This window comes from Takifugu flavidus, chromosome 8 (assembly GCF_003711565.1).
Source record: "Takifugu flavidus isolate HTHZ2018 chromosome 8, ASM371156v2, whole genome shotgun sequence".
Taxonomy (NCBI): Eukaryota; Metazoa; Chordata; class Actinopteri; order Tetraodontiformes; family Tetraodontidae; genus Takifugu; species Takifugu flavidus.
The window spans coordinates 11,481,961-11,500,283 of record NC_079527.1 but is presented as its reverse complement, the minus strand read 5'-3'; the positions used below and the strand labels follow the sequence as shown (position 1 = coordinate 11,500,283).

General features: G+C 43.0%; 1 protein-coding gene and 1 long non-coding RNA gene across 9 annotated transcripts in view; both read right to left on the bottom strand.

The window, feature by feature from the left end:
• The window catches only part of tmcc1a (transmembrane and coiled-coil domain family 1a), a 28,281-nt gene extending 24,458 nt beyond the window's left edge, over positions 1–3,823 (bottom strand). For 4 of the 8 annotated variants that reach the window (XM_057040873.1, XM_057040877.1, XM_057040871.1 and 1 more), the window contains exons 1-2: positions 3,475–3,725; positions 2,757–2,831 (exon numbers count right to left, since the gene is read on the bottom strand). The gene's annotated coding sequence lies outside the window, so the exon portion shown is untranslated. The other 4 variants (XM_057040874.1, XM_057040872.1, XM_057040876.1 and 1 more) reach the window with 3 other exon arrangements.
• An 11,132-nt stretch (positions 3,824–14,955) lies between these two features.
• LOC130530088 (uncharacterized) lies at positions 14,956–18,313 on the bottom strand. Its single transcript, XR_008951735.1, has 2 exons — positions 17,158–18,313; positions 14,956–17,063 (listed from the first exon to the last, which is right to left on the bottom strand). It is a non-coding gene; the product is annotated as an uncharacterized LOC130530088 (long non-coding RNA).
• Between the last annotated feature and the right edge of the window lie 10 nt (positions 18,314–18,323).

Genomic DNA, 18,323 nt, shown 5'->3' with positions numbered 1-18,323 from the left:
GCGGCCATGCTGCGGGTCTTTGTTAAACACAAACGCCTCGCTCAAAATATGGCTAAAGCCTAAACAAGCACATGCAGTGTTTTTCCAGAAGCGTCCAAGAGCTGGCATGAAATAGAGCCCTCTTTGTTCCCGCTCAGCCACACACAATCCCATCACTGCGGCTCTTTCACTGACAGGCGCGCATCAATACGAGGGGAATTAGGCCAGAGAGTTCTGGCAACGGCGTCTGTGTCTGATCGCATGCACAAATATGCTTTTCAGCTTTTAGTGTGAAAGACACAGAAAGAAAGAAAAAAGGAAAGAACGAAAGAAAAAGAAAGAAAGAACGGGAAGGTTTTTGCTTGTAAGCAACGAGGGCGTGTGTATGCTGGATCATATTGCATTCAACAGCTGTATAAAGGCAGCATGAGAAGGAAATAGGAACAATGGGTGTTGCGTGCATGTGTGTGTGTGTGTGTGTGTGTGTGTAAGAGAGACAACAAACAGCAGATTTGTGTAAGTCATGACATGGCAAGAGATTAGTTTAACTGCCAACAGTGTGACTGAATACACAACTCTTTGTGCTGGACAGTAAGATAAGACAGACAGGCTTAAAGAGAGACGGAGGAGATCACACTGGATCAAAGACATCCGCCTGGGGTGTGGCTTGTGTTTGGGTCAGACCCCCGAGAGCTTGTGTGTGTGCGTGTGCGTGTGCGCGCGTGTCTGTGTGTGAGAAGGTGAATGGCAGGTAGTGCAATGCCCTGCCGTGTTTAGATGAACCCGCTGGGGTTCACTGTTGCCAAAGACCAGCTTAGATTTCCAGGAACAGCACAATTCAGGATGCACACCGACACCCTCTCACACCGGGGCAACGAAAGCAAGGAAAAGTAGTAGAAAGTAAGAGATTAATGTGTAAGCCCGACACCTCCTCTAGATGGAGAGCCTCCTGCTGTGTGTGGGTGTAAAAAATGTGGACGTTTGTGCTCACACGCACAGTTACGGGACATCCTTGGAGGACACGTCCCATACTAGACACCCGTCCGTCCCCCAAAGAACTCTGCAGTCTACCGTTGCAACAACGGAGCTGCCTTATTTAAAGTACACCACTGCTTCTGCGATCAACACCACAAGAAATGTTGCAATAAATAATTCACAATAGCAAACTACACCGCACCGCATGGGGCCAACGTCTCAAACCTGACGGAGGCCTTGAACGCCTCACGCGCTCGCTGCCGTTCACTGGTAAAAATGGATGTTCTTGGATGAGATAAGGAGGTTAATTTCTGAGTCCCCTCTAGTGAGCTTCACTGGCTAACCCGATAGCAGTTTAACCGTTGCCAGGCCTCCGAAGTGACTCACATTTCAGCACTGGGGGGGCACCATCATCACCGGTACACAGGCTGGAAACCACCTACACCCGAGCCCAACGCTAAATACCACAGATTGCACCGAGGGGAATGTGCGAAAGGGTCAGCGCTCTTTATGTAGAAGAAAGAAAGCTGCCAGGTTCTCGGGCCAGGGAGCATCTGGTTCCTTGTAGCTCCAACAGGTGAGAACAGCTTTACGCAGTCAGATATAAATCATCTCTACGGTCATCTATTTAAATAACTCTTGGGTCAGGTCTCTGAACTGAGGTAACCAGATATCTCTGCAGCCTGGTTCAGAGGGATCAGCACATCCAAGCTCTAGAAAAGCTGAAGCCTTTACTACGAGTTTAATGTTGAGACAAATATACAAGCCGCAGGTCAACGGTATCAAATAACTGGGCAAACAAATCCGCCAATATTTTTCTTCAATTATTTTAAACGCTCGTAAGGAAAAGACAGTGGGCACAGAAATGCCTCACCCATAAATGTTGCTTCACACGGCTCAGCACATCTCAGCAAGACGTCGTTTAGCTGCCAGCGTCGCCGCACATTTTCCCCACTCATGTAATATGTATTACTTAGATCCGACATGTCCTCCTCTGTCAGAATTGTGGGAGTACACGTTTGCCTGCTTCTTTACAAGCTTCAACACCAAAGCCAACAAACCGAACTTTAGTACAGCTGAATACGACTCGAAATTATAGATGTTTTTTCTAAATGACCTGACTGAAAGCTTGCCAATAAACATATTATACAGTTTAGCAGCCTCAAGAAAATCCTCTCCACATATGTGCGACTGCATTTAATTTGTGTCATCTGCTCTTTCGGCATGTTTGTTGTGAGGAAGGCATGTTTGCTCTCCATGCTACCAGTCACTCAGCTGCTCTGACAACAAGCCGAGCTGTGTGTAAACCTTGTGATCTGCCCTCTGTCACATCCAGGCCTGTGTTGTGCGACGTTGCGCGTAAATTGCAGCAGACATCTCCACCTTTCAAAAGCCCTGAGCTCCGAGTTGCAAGCGCCGCGCACACAACTGCACACGTGTGTGCGCATTTCGCCCCGTAGAAAGAATTCTAAGCATAGCCGGGGAGACACAATGTGAGCACAGGGGGAAGAGGAGGTGGTGGAGGAGGAGGAGGAGGAGGAAGAGGGCAGCGTCATCGTGGTGGTCTGACTGTGGAAGCGAGACATGAATGGCTGTGTTTGCAGTGCCCTGAAGGGCCAGCCAAGCGCTCAGCCACTTAGCAGAGGGTACTGAACAGATAGAGGTATACATCAGTCCGTACCGGACCCATCCAAGGCTCTAAAGCCATGGGATGGACCGCGCGGTGTCACAAGTACAAGGTTACGTAATGGTCAAGAAAGACAGGGACACTTATCAGAACAAATGAGTGAAGGAAAACTAACCTTCAGTCCATAATGAGGTGAATGGAGGAGATTCCCTTCAGGTCAGGGGCAACCTGCTGCACCAGCTCTGCAAAACTTAAAACAAAGCAAGAAAACGGTGAGTTTGGCTCCGAAATGCTGTAAACGCTTCCCTGGCCCGGATGCAGACTGCCTGTGTATGGGCTCGTTCATCCATCACTACAGATAAGGCTGACAGTAGGTTGCAGAAATAAAACAAACTCCTATCAGCCCTCGGCAGATGTAATGAGGCTGTATTTATTCACTCTTCCCTTGTCTTCAATCCATCAGGCTGCATTAGTCAGTGGACAGTAAAATAAGTCCTCTGGCGTTTATTAAAACTTGAGCAGGATGCAAACAACTAGCAGCCAGAGGCTAACATCATAAGCCACAGGGACGCACTAATGCGACATTGTCATGATTGTACTTCAGGAATTAGCCAGAAAGCAAGCTGGCGGTTAAAAGACCACATGGAAAACACACAGGGGTGTTTAGATCTCCATATTCTAAAGCTTTGGCTGATTGTTTGCTCCTACACGGGCAATGACACAAACTTATTTAACTTTCAAAGAAAATTACACTGCAACCTTTTCTACGTTTTAGAACCTAAACACCGACGGTAAATGATTGCAGGAGATGAAATAACATTTTGCCACGATCGTGAGCCAAAAGCCCGAAAATCTGCCCCTAACACTTTAACGCACTCAGTGACACTTTATACCTCAATGTTATGTCGGAGTCCATCGTAAAATCGTGCACATATTACTGAAAGGGCAGCTGTCAGAGCAGCAGCGGTGTGCATCAGCGGATGACAGTCCTGTTAGTGTCATTGCAAAAAGCTGCTAATGCGATGAAAAGCCGAGACAGGCACTGGAAGCTTTTCCTCGCGGCCAAAAAAAATCTGCGATACAAAACTCAGACACGCACTGGCGACAAAACTACCCGGCGAGAGCAAACCGAAATAAAATTCACACTTACAAGTACCAAACTGTGGGGATGACACACTCGTTCTGTGACCAGGACCCCCCCCTCCTCCTCCGACAGCCATCTGGCCGTCGCTTGACTCGTCGCCCCGCCCAGCTATGACATCATGACGCACGGCGTACGTGGCCAAAGATATTTTATTGCGATAAGAAGCATCACTCGAGTTTAAAACTGTTTTTTCTTCCCAGGTTTGTTAAACAATTGATCAAAATCCATAACTAGGACAAAAACTCATGAAAAAGAATTGCCTTTGTTAAATAAAGTCAGTTTGTGCGATAAAAACAAAACTACACAATAAACTTTTTACTTCACAATAATACTACTACATATTTAAATTGAGGCAGGTATTAGCGTAAAACTATGAAGGCAAATGTTTCACAGCCTTGTTATTCCACACTTCCCCACTAGATGTCAGTATCGATATGGGAAGAACATTTGCAGATCTCGATGAAGCTCTTTAGCCTTATCAAACCCTCAAAGCCTCTCCTGATGCATGATATATTACACATATTATGCTTAGACATATTACAAACATGTTTCCCGAAAATTTTGACCGTAGTTTGCAGAAGAGCTGAAAATATACTGTGTAAATCTACACTGTTGCTGATTCAGCAACAATATTCTGCACCAGTTCATGGCTGAAGTGTCATTTATAAGATTAAAGAAGGTCAAAGAAAAATAAAGCTAGTATGAAATAAACTTCTTGTATTAGTACTTTCTTTGCATACCACAAAAATAGGACCTGTTTTTGAATATTCCTGTAATACTAGTAATCTTGTGATTTAATTCCATTTGTATACCTTAATCTATATGAAAATGTGGACCCTAATGCAAGATTTAAAATGTAATAAGTCAGATTTTTGCTTTATTAATTGACCATGCAATCTTCATCTGAAGGTCAAATTAGTCTATAAACATGTACACACAGTCATGAGTCCCCATATGACCGTTTGAGGGCTACTGAAAACTAGTCAATCAGATTTCTCATTAGCGCGTTCAAAGTTGTGATGGAGCATGCTAATCATGATTTCCCTGCTGTAAATAGCTTTAATTTTTAATTCAATTTCAATCGTATTGATCAGAGAGAATGTGAATCATCAGAGAAACTGGGCTACTATGTTAGCGCTCAAATCTGTGGCTGGGAAAATTTGTTGAAGATCTCAATGACTGTGACAGAAATGTTCATGGTGCTGTCCTAAACTGCAGAGGTGAAAAACACTTGAAAAATGTCTATAAAAAGCAGTGCCGGTGTTGTGTGTTTTTCACGTGAACTGGTCAGACCTTCCTCCCATTAGCCGCATGATACAAACAAAGCCTGTGCACGCTTAAGTACGGCGTATTTATGACACGCTCAAAAACAAGCAAAGAGCAGGCTGGCTGTTTTTTTTTTCCCACAGTAGAGCAGAGGATAATGGGAAAGATTAGTGTGAGCGGCTGGTACCTGGCAATCCTTTCTCTGAGAGCGTGGCAGGCGAGGATGCTGGCTCTCAGCAGCCCCGACCAATTAGAGCAGAAAGACTAGCAGGCCAGGCCTAATGAAGAGAGGGGAACATGGGAGTAGAGGCGGCCTGGAAGAGATCGATCCCCCGCCGGGTGAGGGCACTGCTGGGGGTCCCACGTAGGAAAGCCTGGGGACTGAGCGACGACATCTTCGTCTCCAGTTATGCACAGGTCACCCCTGATAGACGGGAGATCATCTTGTTGCCATTTGATCCACTGGGTCATTCTAATGACTCATGTGTTATTTTTCCTCACTTTTAATCACTGACGCATATCACAGCTGCTGCTGATGTGATTGAACAGCACGAGGCCTCTGGTGGATGCTGGGCTCTTTCTGACGTCTCTGTAGCGTTCAGCTCTGTTACTGAGACCGGCCTTAAGCGCCCATGCTACACGTTTTAGACAATAATCCAGCCAAAGCAGTAATTGGCCATTCAGGGTGGAGGATCTGTGTTCAAGGAGCTCTTTTAGCCTGAATGACAGGTTGTCCATAACATGTGCTGTAAGTTTACCACAAACAGTCCTTACAGTCTGCAAGAAATAACCGGTTTTACTCCATCTTTACTCATAAATCGCCGTGAAAGTTCTCAAATTTATACAACCTTTGGATTTTCCTAATCCGCTGACTTTACATCTCAAGTAAAGCTGCTTAACTTTTTAAACAATGTACCATCTTATTTCAAAACTTCTTTGAATTGGCATTCCGATGACCATCTTTCAAGAAAATACTTTTTTTTGGGGATAAACATTCCTTTTTGATGCAATCAAATCTAATATTTATGTCGTATTTAGGCCGCTTTACAGTTGCCTATACATAACATTTCACTGTTATTAATTCGTGTTGAACGTGCAGTTGATCAGATGATCCTCTAAAAATCGCTGACACATTTTTTCTCGTCTCTGGTGCAATTTTCAAATGAAGTTTGATCGATGGAAAAATAAATACAGAGACACCAGCTTTTTATTCCAAGCATGCTGAGTGTTTGATAAGGTCACGACTGGCTGCCCCTCTTTTGTTTCTGCATCCGCAAGGTGATGAGCATGCTAAAAAGGCTAATTGCCATTTCTGTACTCGGTTTAATATTCAGGGCCAGTCAGCAGGGCAGAAAGCTATTATAACCTTTCTAAAACACAAGAAAATAAGTTCCAAATGTTCCTGTTATGGCAATCCAGTCAAACAATGCAGCCAGAGGAATTCACCGGCACTGGAGGCCGGTGATAGTGAAAAACTATCTCCAGCAGTAATGCATGTGCATGCTTGATTCGAATAAATGAAAACTGTAGGAAATAGAAGAAACTCCCGCGTTTTTAAGGGAGGTGGGATTTGGCCTTATGTGCAGAGTTACAATCTGGGTTCCAAATTTAGACAATAAGCTGTTAGAACTATCCAAATATTCATGGAGAAAAGTCACAACCTGGAGCAGGAGAGAGTGTTTCAAGAAAACCACTCTGAAGGTGAGACCTAATTGGTTACTGGGGTTTCTATGAGGGAATAGTGGGCGGGCTGTGGTAATAATCCATCATGATGCAGTGTGTGTTAAACTATATGAATAAGGCAAGTGGGAGCTGAAGCATATTACTGCTTAAAAGTGGGAACATTAGTAAAGGCTGCCGTATTTTGCAGTATTCTTCACACAATCTATTAAAATTTGGCTTTTAACCTTTAAGTGTGGAACAAGTACAAGAATCCCAGGGTGTCACTTAGCTTATTGATCTGAGATATTGTAATGAGAGCGTTTCTGGGAGCGCTGAAGTGATCTATATGGTAACAGACCGATATAATGAACTTGTGTGTCGATGCAAATGGGCAGTTTCAAGCTGCCGCAAATCCTAATTGTTGCAGGGGTGTGTGTGTGGGTGTGTGTGCGTGTCTGTGTGAGTGTGTGTCTGTGCGTCATTGGCAGAGATGCCAAATTTTACTTGCAACGATTAAGAAAAAGAAAAATCAATGCTAAGATCTAAAGAAATGGGAGAACAATCAACAAAAGAGGTCTCTTGGAAGAAAGTCTGCATCAGATTTGAGACGTGATTGAAAGATGGACTAAAACCTGATGAATAAAAACAGAGCTAAAGCTTAAACGAGTGCCATTAGATCGTTGCTGCAGCAAGGACTGACAAGCACAGCCTCGGCTCCTCATTACCGCATATCAAAACAAGATCAGTCAGGGATTAGAACCTAAACTGTTAGGAAGACCAGATGTTAACAGACAGGCGTTAAAGATTAGGTGAATCCTACGGGCTAAATGTTAACTAAGATTTAGTCTAAAGGAGCAAAGCCCTTCAGGGAAGCTAATATGACAAGCGTGTGCCGACGGGACAGGAAGTAAAGCATTAGTTTAAGTACAGGTGCATAGTTTCATAATTACTTTGGATGATAAATATGAACTGAGAATTTTGGTCAAATAGCAGCACTCTTCTAAGATGGATGGAAATAAATGAGTAGCAGCGGTAGCAGTAGCTAGCCTCTGTTAATCTGGTTAACTCTGATAACTTTGGACATATTAATATCTTTAGTTGTTAATGTGTAGTAGAATTAAAGGAGCAAGCTTTGTAGCCCTCACTCATTCACGTGCAGGCTAAGCTAATTATCATTTAGCTGCAGGTTCATCTCCCAAAGCCACTAAAATTGCAAATAGATTCTTTAAATTCTTTGTCACCTCACCTGGAAGCATTAAGTAAAAGCTACCATGAATCTCCCGGCTATTCAGCTCAACCATTGAGAAAAAATGAAAACGTAAAAACCAGAGTCAAACAGGAAATAAGCAGAGGGCGATACCTCTGCGATGTCGGTCCTGCTGTTGCCTCCCTTACTTTATGTCACGGTAATAGGACATGCTATGGGGTTTAGCCATAGTCTGTCTTATTAAACACGAAAAACTCAGCTCATGTTCTTTTAGGTTATGATGGTTAGAGCAATTAAAGACCCCACTGGTACAGTGAAGGTCTGCTCTGGTGACACACTGGAACAATTGTGACTCCCCCCTTTCTCCCCACTGCTTCTACTAGGCCTACCTAATCAGTTTTTTCAGTGTCTCCCAATTTTTTCCTTTGTGCACACTCAAGGCCAAGGTTGTTGTTGACATGTATGCATGCATTTATAGATAAACAGCTCCGACAATTGAATGGTCGACAGCCGTAACCTTAGTTGGCTAATTAAAGGCAAAGTAAAGCAGGCGACCAGACAGCATTTGTATGCTCGCGGACGCGCCGTCTGTCGATTCTCGTGGATAAACCAAACTCTCAGTGTCACGCAGATCCATCTTCAGATGGATGGAATAAAGGATCGGGTCTTGTAATACCCACACGCTCTGACATTCCATCATTCTCCATTAAGGGTCGGAATCACATGGTGACTCACAAGGCGGTGCGGCACAGACAAAGTGTTCTTCTGCCGGCATCATTTTAAAAATCCCATCCTTGTAAACTAAGCCTAAGCTAAACCCTCTGGGACAAAAAACAAAGTTGGCTTTAAATATCATCTTCATCCCCTTGGGATGGGATGGGTTGGAGCTTTACTTTCTTTACTTTTCACATTTCTTTCACATTTCACACATTTGTAGAAGAACATATTGAATCTCATGAAGAACCATGATGATAAATAACATTCTGCCTTGGGTAATTAAGCTCAAGATCTTTTTTATAATGTATTAAGTGGGGTACTCGGAGAGACTGTGCATGGGTGCAATAGATGATGTTAATAGCTATGAGTGGGACTATTGTAGCTCTGCACAACTGACCTCCCCATGGAGCCACAAGTCCTTGAGAAAGAAAACCTTTTTCATAACAGAGGCTGAAGGTGGGTTCACCAGACAGTCGTGCAGGCCGCAGTGATTGGATGAAGAGAGGGGCCAAGAAGACAGAGAAGAAGCAGCAATCTCAAGCAAACAATTTCTGATCCCTCCCGTCAGACATGAGCAAGTGGCGAAGTGTTATGTGATGAGGAGGAGATGAAATGAGCGCTCTTCGTCGCTGGAGAAAGACGTTGCTCCCGAGAGGCTTTTGAGTTGTCGCTGGAGTGCGAAAAGCAGCCTTGAACAAAACGCTAACTCTTTCATTTTGACAGAGCATCTCAGTTTCTTCCACTGCAATATCCCGCAGGGGAAGATGGATGGAAACAGCTCAAGAAGATGGAAATTCATAGATTATTCACCGGTACCATTGGCTGAATCTGCTCTCCTTCCAAATTATGGAGGTAAACAGGGTTGGCCAAATACATCATGACTGAGCAGGTTCTGCTACTATTTATTAAACAGGGAAGCACGTTAATAAGTTATTATTACTATAGAGGGAGAGAAAACAAACCAGGTATGGGCCCATGTATCTGAATATGAAGCAGTGTAATGAGATGTACTGCTTCAGAAGAAACCAGCGTTGCCTAGGTGTCTGTGCAAAAGAGCGGCCAGGTGGGAGAGCATCAGGAATTGTTTAGGTGGAGGAAAAAGAAAGTGTGACTCCCCCCTCACTCCGCTGATTACGGATGAAGAGGACTCTGCGGAATTGTGCTGCAAGTTCCTGCTGCCTCAGTATGGAGTGTGCCTAATGCCATCTCCTCTCTATTACAGCCGCCACAAGGCACAGTGCCAGACAGTCAGTCAGAGAAGGAGAGAAGCAACAACCCTCTGGAATCAGAGTCCCTCTTAAAGGGGTCCCACTCGGTCTTTACGATATAAGACACTTGCCTTCTCTCTCCCTCTCTCTCTCTCTCTCCCTCTCTTTTTCTCTCTGTATTTTCATCTGTGGATAACATAAAGCAACATGGGAGGCAACTGCTGTCAGGAACTGCTGGTAATTATTACATATGACTGCGACCTACCTTACCCACTCGACGTGAAGACCCTCAATTACTGCCTGTGCTCATGCAGAAGAGTGCTGAGGTCAATTTGTGGCTCACCAGTGCACAACAAATGCACAAACGCACATCAGATTTTTGCACATTCCCTTAATTCTCTGCTGCTGGAGAAAGAAAAAGAAGCCTGTTCAACACACACAAGAAATGAGAAAACTCACGCGTTAATGCCTCGTCTGAAATGAGAGGTCAATCAAAAATGTGCCTAAGCCAGCTGTGATGTGTTTTGGTGGTTTTGGACGGAGCTCATCTGCCGTTAGAATGAAGTTCTGTCTGTAAATGACTGATATCCGGTGCTGGGTTTTTTCCCTTTGAGCTATTACATAGAAATATTCTGATATGTAGCTGAAATTTGTGCAACAGCAACCTGCACAGCAACCCAGACAAGTAAAGCAATGTCAGGGGTGTCTGATTTCTGCCTGGTCCATGTATAGAAGAAAGTTTTTAAGCGCATTCGAAGCCAAGTAGGAGACAAAAAACAACTACTAATCAGGGTTTGAACTGCTTTCATCACTCTTATATTCATTTACAAGGACAGGACAGAGAGGCGTGCAGAATAAAGGGTGTTTGTTATTCCTGACTTGTGAAGACCGCCCCATATTACATTCCTTTGCATCAACACCTGAGACCTCTGGAGGGACCTTTATCAAGGAAATGACCCTGACAATGTGCACGATGCAAATGCGAGTCAAACCAAAACTTTTAATTCGGGCATCAAGCAGCTGCTGTACAACTGGAGCAACGGACAGAATAAGAAACTAGTCATGGCTTACAGAGAATGGAGTCGATCTTTAAACCAGGACAGAATTCATTCTTTATACCCTTTGCTACATTTAATAAAACCGTGTGCACATATATAAGCTACACATAGATGATAAAACCAATAACAGGTTTTACTGGATCCATAAATCCATTCCAACATTTGAAGAATTTTCCTATTGTACTGAAGGAAGTACATTTATATATTTTCTATTGGTGGTGGGTGTGCTCTTCTCTCAGAGGTGAGGGATTTATTTAAAGAATCCATCCGGGGCTGCTGACTCACCGTGTCAGTCAGTCTTACTGTTTTTCAGCTCCATCAGCGCGGCAGCAGCCACGGCTCCAGTTGGCAGGGTGGCAGGACGGTGACAGGGACCTTTGACAGGCGACACGGACGTGTTTGAGGAGACAGAGGACAGCAAAGACGTGCCGAAATCTAGACCTTTCATCTCAGCCTGACTAATAAACGACAAGATCCGTGTCAAGTGTCACGGGCACAGCAGTTTAAGATAGAGCTGCTATATCACGCATTTCTGAGTCAGACCACGATAACGCAGATTTACTATTCTATACTCAGAATATCGGATCAATACCAGTTTTATAAGGATTTCTATTCCTTTCTTTCCCTGGGACCAATTACAGTCCATCACCTCAAACCCCCAACACCAACTCCATCAGAGGTCTGGCAGCAGAGGTAATCTTCTGAGGAGTCTGTGACTGCGGAACGAGTTCTCGGCGAAAGGTTTCATGACCACTGGACCCCATCAGTGATATTTTCAGTGAAAGTCTAAAGAGTTCTAAATAAAATCAGCTGATAAACTTTGAAAGTGGGACTGTTAAATGGTGGCATTTTATCCAAACCTAACCAAAAAAAGACGTCTGACCTCTGTGTGATGAATCCGGACAGCACAACAAAAAGAAACACATGGTGAAATTACATATATTTAATGACAAGATGCCCAAGAATGCAATATAAATGCACAGAAAATGAAAAGAGATGAAATAACACCACATAAACATCAGCCTACACAATATGGGCTCTCTTTACATCAAGTTCTCAACAACTTATTTTTCCTATCATTAGAATTCTTTCTTTTTGTTGGGCTTTTCACCTTTTTCAAGTGTGCATCGCGTGTGCCAGGAGCTCTTTAAATATAAATTATGTCCATTTCTGCAGTACAGTGGATGACAGCAAAGCCACCCACTCTGCAATCACCACACTATTCTGTTATCTCCAGAGGCCTTCTTTGGTGAAATCATCCTACTTTTCTTCAGCTCAACCACCTTCCAGGTCTGACAAAGGATCTAAGTGCAGTCATTCACTCCGCTCACGCATGACAAGAACCCAGATGCCCCAACTTCCCCCTCAGCAGCTACTTCCTGTCTTTAAAAATCACACAACATATGTGCGAGTACCTGCATTCATCGCACTTTCCCATCACCCATCAGACGACATTTCATTGTGCGTTTGATCTCCGTCTCTGTTGGCACCAGAAGGAAGAGCTTGATCACAACAACCCAAGTTTTCCTGGATGTTAAATCATTTCAGTGTTCAGTCTGACCTTTACAAATATCAGAGCCAGACAGAGCATCCTCATCCATGCCTGCAGGGCAATTGTGTTGGTGGGTTTGAGACAGACAGTCCTGTCAGAACTGGTCTTTACAGTAAACAACTGTGAGGTTGTCGTCCCAGGAGAACGCAGTGTTCTCTGAGTGATGCATTATGGGCCAAATTCCGACGGGATGACAAAAGCAACCGGAGATCTTAAGGAAATCTCATTAGCAAAGGTAAAACTGGGGGAAAAACCAACAATTGTGACTGAACGAATTGTGATTTGTTTTGAGACTAATGAAATGAAAATAATGTTAGTACTGATACAGACGCATCATCTGCCGTAGTGACGTTAGATTGGGACACGCGGTATTGTCTTTGTGTCGCACTGACAGAGCAAACAAGAAGTTCCCGTCTGCCGTCTCCTGGGAAAAGGTCAATAGGGAGAATCCCCACCTGCTGCTGTGCTCACATATCTAAGAGGTTTCTTTACTGAGGTGACTGACAAGCGCGGTGTTGTTTCCAGCTCTTCGATGATCCAACAAGCAAAAACTTTTCAGTACAAAGAGTCCATTAAATATTAAAACTGTTCCTCTCCTCTGTGCTTCAAACTGCCTTTAATTCAAGAGAAAAGTTTAAATTATTCTGTATTTCAGATTCAGATTCAGGTCCTTTATTGTCCCACACAGGGAAATTTACAGTGCAACAACAGCAAGAGCACGCAGAGAAAAATAAGATAAAATAGAATAGAATAGAATTTGGAATATACAAAGAGGATGTATTTTACAATAATCCAGGTAATTCGAGCTCTAAGTGCAGAAATTTTGTGGTGGTGCAGATGTCTTAGCAAGCACTCTCTCTCTGGAGCTACAGTAGCATCCAGGTTTTATAGACATGTGCTGGATGAGTGAAGTTTCACAGGAAGCAGGCGAAGGATGTGTGACTGTGACACTGTTTCAGAGGCGAATCCAGACGTGTGTTTTTACAATTATGACAGCCTCGTCATCTGACCTCTATCGGTGACCTCCAGCATGCCCAAAACTGTACTCCCATATTTGTCTCCACAGGAGCACATTTACACTGTCTCTGTGTCAACAGATTCCACAGAAAGCAGGACATGGAAAAGCACAAACTGTCTATCTATCTATCTATCCATCCATCCATCCATCATCCATCCATCCATCCATCCATCCATCATCCATCCATCCATCCATCATCCATCCATCCATCATCCATCCATCCATCCATCCATCCATCATCCATCCATCCATCCATCCATCCATCCATCCATCCATCCATCCATCCATCCATCCATCCATCCATCCATCCATCCATCCATCCACACTGGGAAGTTATTCATTAAGATGTTGATTTAATGGTTAAAAAAAAAGGAATGGGATTTTAATGACTTTTTAGACATTTGTAGGCCCATTTTTGGGGCAAGGTTTGCTTTTTGTCCACAAACAGAAACCTTTGAAAGGCTCATTGTGCGCTCAATGAGCCATTCCTGAAAACACAGTTGAAGCCTTTTGTGCAATAAATGTGACATTAACGGCTTCATCCTGTGGCGAGGAGCATCACGGTGAGGAGGAAGACAGCATTTGCATGATGTGGCATTTACACTTTGTGATAAATATACTTTCAGTACGCTCCACAACTGCCTGGTGTTTCCTTATATTTGATCAGCTAAGATGTGAGGTGCTCAGAGCGGGATAGAAGAGAAGCATCGTGTCTGTCTGCAATTCCCCCTGGTTACCTGTGTAAGATGGATGGCTTGCATGCGACAACTGGACATCTACAGATGCAAAGAGTGACCGCACATCACATCCAATCCGTGAAGCATGTCAACCAAAAATAGTTTTAGAGTATTTAATATAGTTTTATTGTGTTTTAAAAGGTTTTTTTTCCCCAGAACAGACTAAACCCATCACTACACAGGGTAATTATACAGGAAACCACAATTGGGGGCGGGGGGGCGGGGGGGCAGCAGAAACACTACCAACAAGATCATGTGATGATTTAGTATCAATCACTCAAGACATAAAGCGACTTCAGATTTTGTTTTCCCCCCTGAAACACATCAAACGAACTTTTTTCCCCCTGGAGGTTTCTCCTTTTCATGAAAAAATGAAATGTAAAGTCACACCTGCGAGTTCAGTCAGTCGTGAGACTGAAAGATCAGCTCAATCTGGTCCCAGCCACTACGTGACTATGATGGAGAGGCGCCAGGATGAGTGACGAGGGTGCACGAAGATAAGTGATCTGTAGCGCGCAGTAGTATTGCACGAATCATGGGTTCCAGCTCAAGGAACACACAGGCATCTCGCAGGTTATTGAGAGATAATGGGTTCTCAAGGTAATACACACACAACTAGAGATGAAATATCAAAATAAATAATGTATAATAATAAATTTCCCCGCTGCTGCATGTACTTGCAGTTAATTCTATGTGTGTGTTCTCAGAACACACACATAGAGAAAAGAGCTAAAAGAAAACTCTTTCACAGTGCTTAGGTTTAGATTCACAGGTGGAAATAGAAAAAATAAAAATACAACCATCATGCAGTTATCACGTCTCAATGGGAATTTAATGGTGTAGAATACAGTAGTGGTCGGCGGTTGCTGGAGTCTGGCCCAGCAGTGACGAGTTGACAGGCAAGAATAAACCCTGGACAGGTCACAGCGGGTAAAGTCAAATCTTTTGAATGTTATAATATCACATTATGATCAATAAAGTTCAATTTTTTTCTGGTTTTTACTTTTTCGGTATCTCCATGACATTTAAAAGGCTAATTAAAAGCAACTAAAGTTGAGCCTGTCTTTGATGACGCTCCATCTGCACACTCACGTGTGTGGCGCACACTTCCAGGCAGCCGCTGTCACCAGTGCACGATGTACGCTGTCACTCATTCGCTGCCACGGTGACCCCTGTCAGGCCTGTGTCACTTTTGGGGGACAGGGTCATCGCGTCATCCCTACACACTCCTGTCTCCATTTGTTTATTTGTTTGTTGGTGTCACTTCGGTTTCTGGAGCGCGCCCTCACCCTGTCCGTGTTCCGCCCTGCGTTCCACACGTGACCCTGGGGTCAGGTCAGTCTTACCTACTGAAGCGCCAGCTCGACTTTACCACAAATTGTCTCTGGACAAACTCTGAACTCCAGAGAGAGTTTTTTTAAACCGACTATTTACTCTAAAACTATACTATTCATAAGAAATATCCATGTAATGTCCAAATATCAAACTAGGGACCAGCATCTCTAAATGCTGACTAACATTATTTCTCTGTTTTCTGTGAATGGAACTGAGATGTCTCCACATACACTGCAGTAATGGTGCACGATTCACAAGGCTTTCGTGCCCACTGGGTGTGTGCTAGCTGCAGAGTGTCAGAGAAGTGGAATCTGTTTAGTGCAAGATTAGTTTTACTACAAACTCTCCCCTCACCTAAAAGCTGATGAAATTTTGGCTGTGAAATTCAAGTTTTGTGGATGTCTAATCACCATCTAGTCTATTTTTTTTTTAAAAGTGATCAACTTTAAAGGAAGGGGTGGAAGTGAGCAGGACGTCCTGAAACAGACTGATTCCTCCGATTGTGATTGCTCTCATTGTTTAGTGAATTCTCTGAATATAACATGATATCATGAAATAATAAATGTATTAACATGAAAAGTTAAGAATACATGTTAATGATCTTCCAAATATCAAGATCAAAGCCAAGGGGGTTTTGATCATAACGCAACCCACAATGTTATGCAACCTTGCATTACTATACTATACTATACTATACTATACTATACTATACTACTATACTATACTATACTATACTGTACTGTACTGTAGGTGTAAGTCACAGTATGTGGGGAAATGAGCTGCTTGTTGTTCTGCACTCTAACTGCTTTTCTTTCTAGTTGTATCTAATTATTGTCTTCCTTGTTGGGAATATATATATATAAGATGTCTTCTTGCTCATTACAAAACTCTGAAGTGCTTTGATAGACTGCTTTTTGTTGGCATAAGTGAGATTGAAAGAGGAAAGGAAAAATGGGTTAGGTTAGGTTAGGTTAGGTTAGGTTAGGTTAGGTTAGGTTAGGTTAGGTTTGGTTCCCCACACTGGGGAAAAACCTTCACCAGGTCAATCATACAATCATGCAGCCAACAAACAGAACAAAGATGTACAACAAACAGATCAAATGCAAATGAAACATGATCTAGAAGAAGGATATAAATGAACAAGAGTAGAAGTAGGACATGGTTAAATACCAGAAAAGCCTGATAAAAAATAAAAACTGAATAAATGCTACTAAAGGCTAAACAGCAGTGCCAAATCTCACCCTAACAATGTGTGTTAAAATATCTGACTGCTGCAGGAATAAAATACTGTCTTAGTCGTTCAGCGGAGCACTGGGGCATCAATTGACGAATAAGCTTCCAAAACTGTTAAAAACATTGTTCAATGGATGGTTTTCATAGCCCAGGATCACTTTTACATACAGTATCACTTTTAATTACAATGTGAATCTTTCCATCGACTTTAATTGTTCTATATCTTAAGTATCAGCACAGTACTTTTGCTCAGTGATTCTGCTTACACAGAACAGAACATGCTGGACTTGGAATCCAACTATTGGGGTTGATTAATTGGCTCCTTTGGGCATTTACCCTCTTCCCCTAATAGACAGAAAATAAAGATCAGATGTGACTTTATTGTGCCAATGTCCTTTTTCTGTTAGAATCTTTATCTATTCGGTGCAGTGATAGTTACCAAGAAACAGTGGGGAGTTGTCCTTTGCACTCAATCTGCATTTTAACCCCAGCCATGACTTTGAGCTTCTGCCTATTCACTTTCAGACCAAAAACAAACAGAGAAGAGCCATCGTCTTTTTTGTGGAAGGGTCGAAAAGAACAGAGGATGCTACTCATGGTCCAGTTTCAACAGCGCACCAAGGCCGTTGTGGTTTGTAATGTGTTATTTTAATAAAACTGACCTGACTTAATGTGAATAACCCATAAAAAATATCCCCTAAAGTAAAAAGGTTTTTGCTGAGGAAAGAACTTGGTAGTCGTAGACCCATCCATACGTGTTTCTCTAACTTCCATTCATGCGTAATCAGGGTCACAAGACAGGATAGAAGAATAGGACAGGTCACTCACTCACCATTCACTGACACCTCTAAGGACTCCAAACTCCAACCTCCTTACAGTAATCTGATTGTACTCCCCACGGCACCCCTTTGTTGCCTTAGCAGATCAATATAAATAATTTCAAACAAGGACCAGATCAGGATCGAGGGGAATCAGTTCACCCTCGGGTCATATCAATATCATGTAGCAATTTAAATCTAAGTCTGTGCTCATGTTGGCAGCAACTATACTGTAGATTGTGACATTCTCTAAGTCACTGATGTGTTGAGGGTTGTCATGTAGTTGTTTATGCCAGGTGCATACAGGTGGAAAGATCATGCATCGCTCAGCTCGTAATCTAAACAGGAATCTTAAGGTCACAGGTCAACCGTCTAATTTGACTAGATGAAATGGATCATAGCCAAACTCAATGGAGACATGATGCTCAGCTGTGATAGCTTTTATGACTTCTATTTCGTGGTGGTCTCAAGCAGATACTGACACACCACACAAAACAGGACATATCTGATTCACACATTAGAAGAAAAGACTAAAGGTGACTTATGCATCAAAGTCGAGGAATCTTGTTTTAATAGTGTTTTGCTGTTCCAGGTGAGCTGGGTGAATGCCTGTAAAATAACTTTTGTACAAGTATACTAAACTGCAACAAAATAGATAAACTCCCTGGCTAAACACTTGTTATGCAACAAAACCCCCTTCAGATAGGTTTCCATATGACAAAGCATGAGATCATTGGAGTCCTGAATAAAGTTTAAAAAAACTCATTGTCACATTGGAGATTGATGT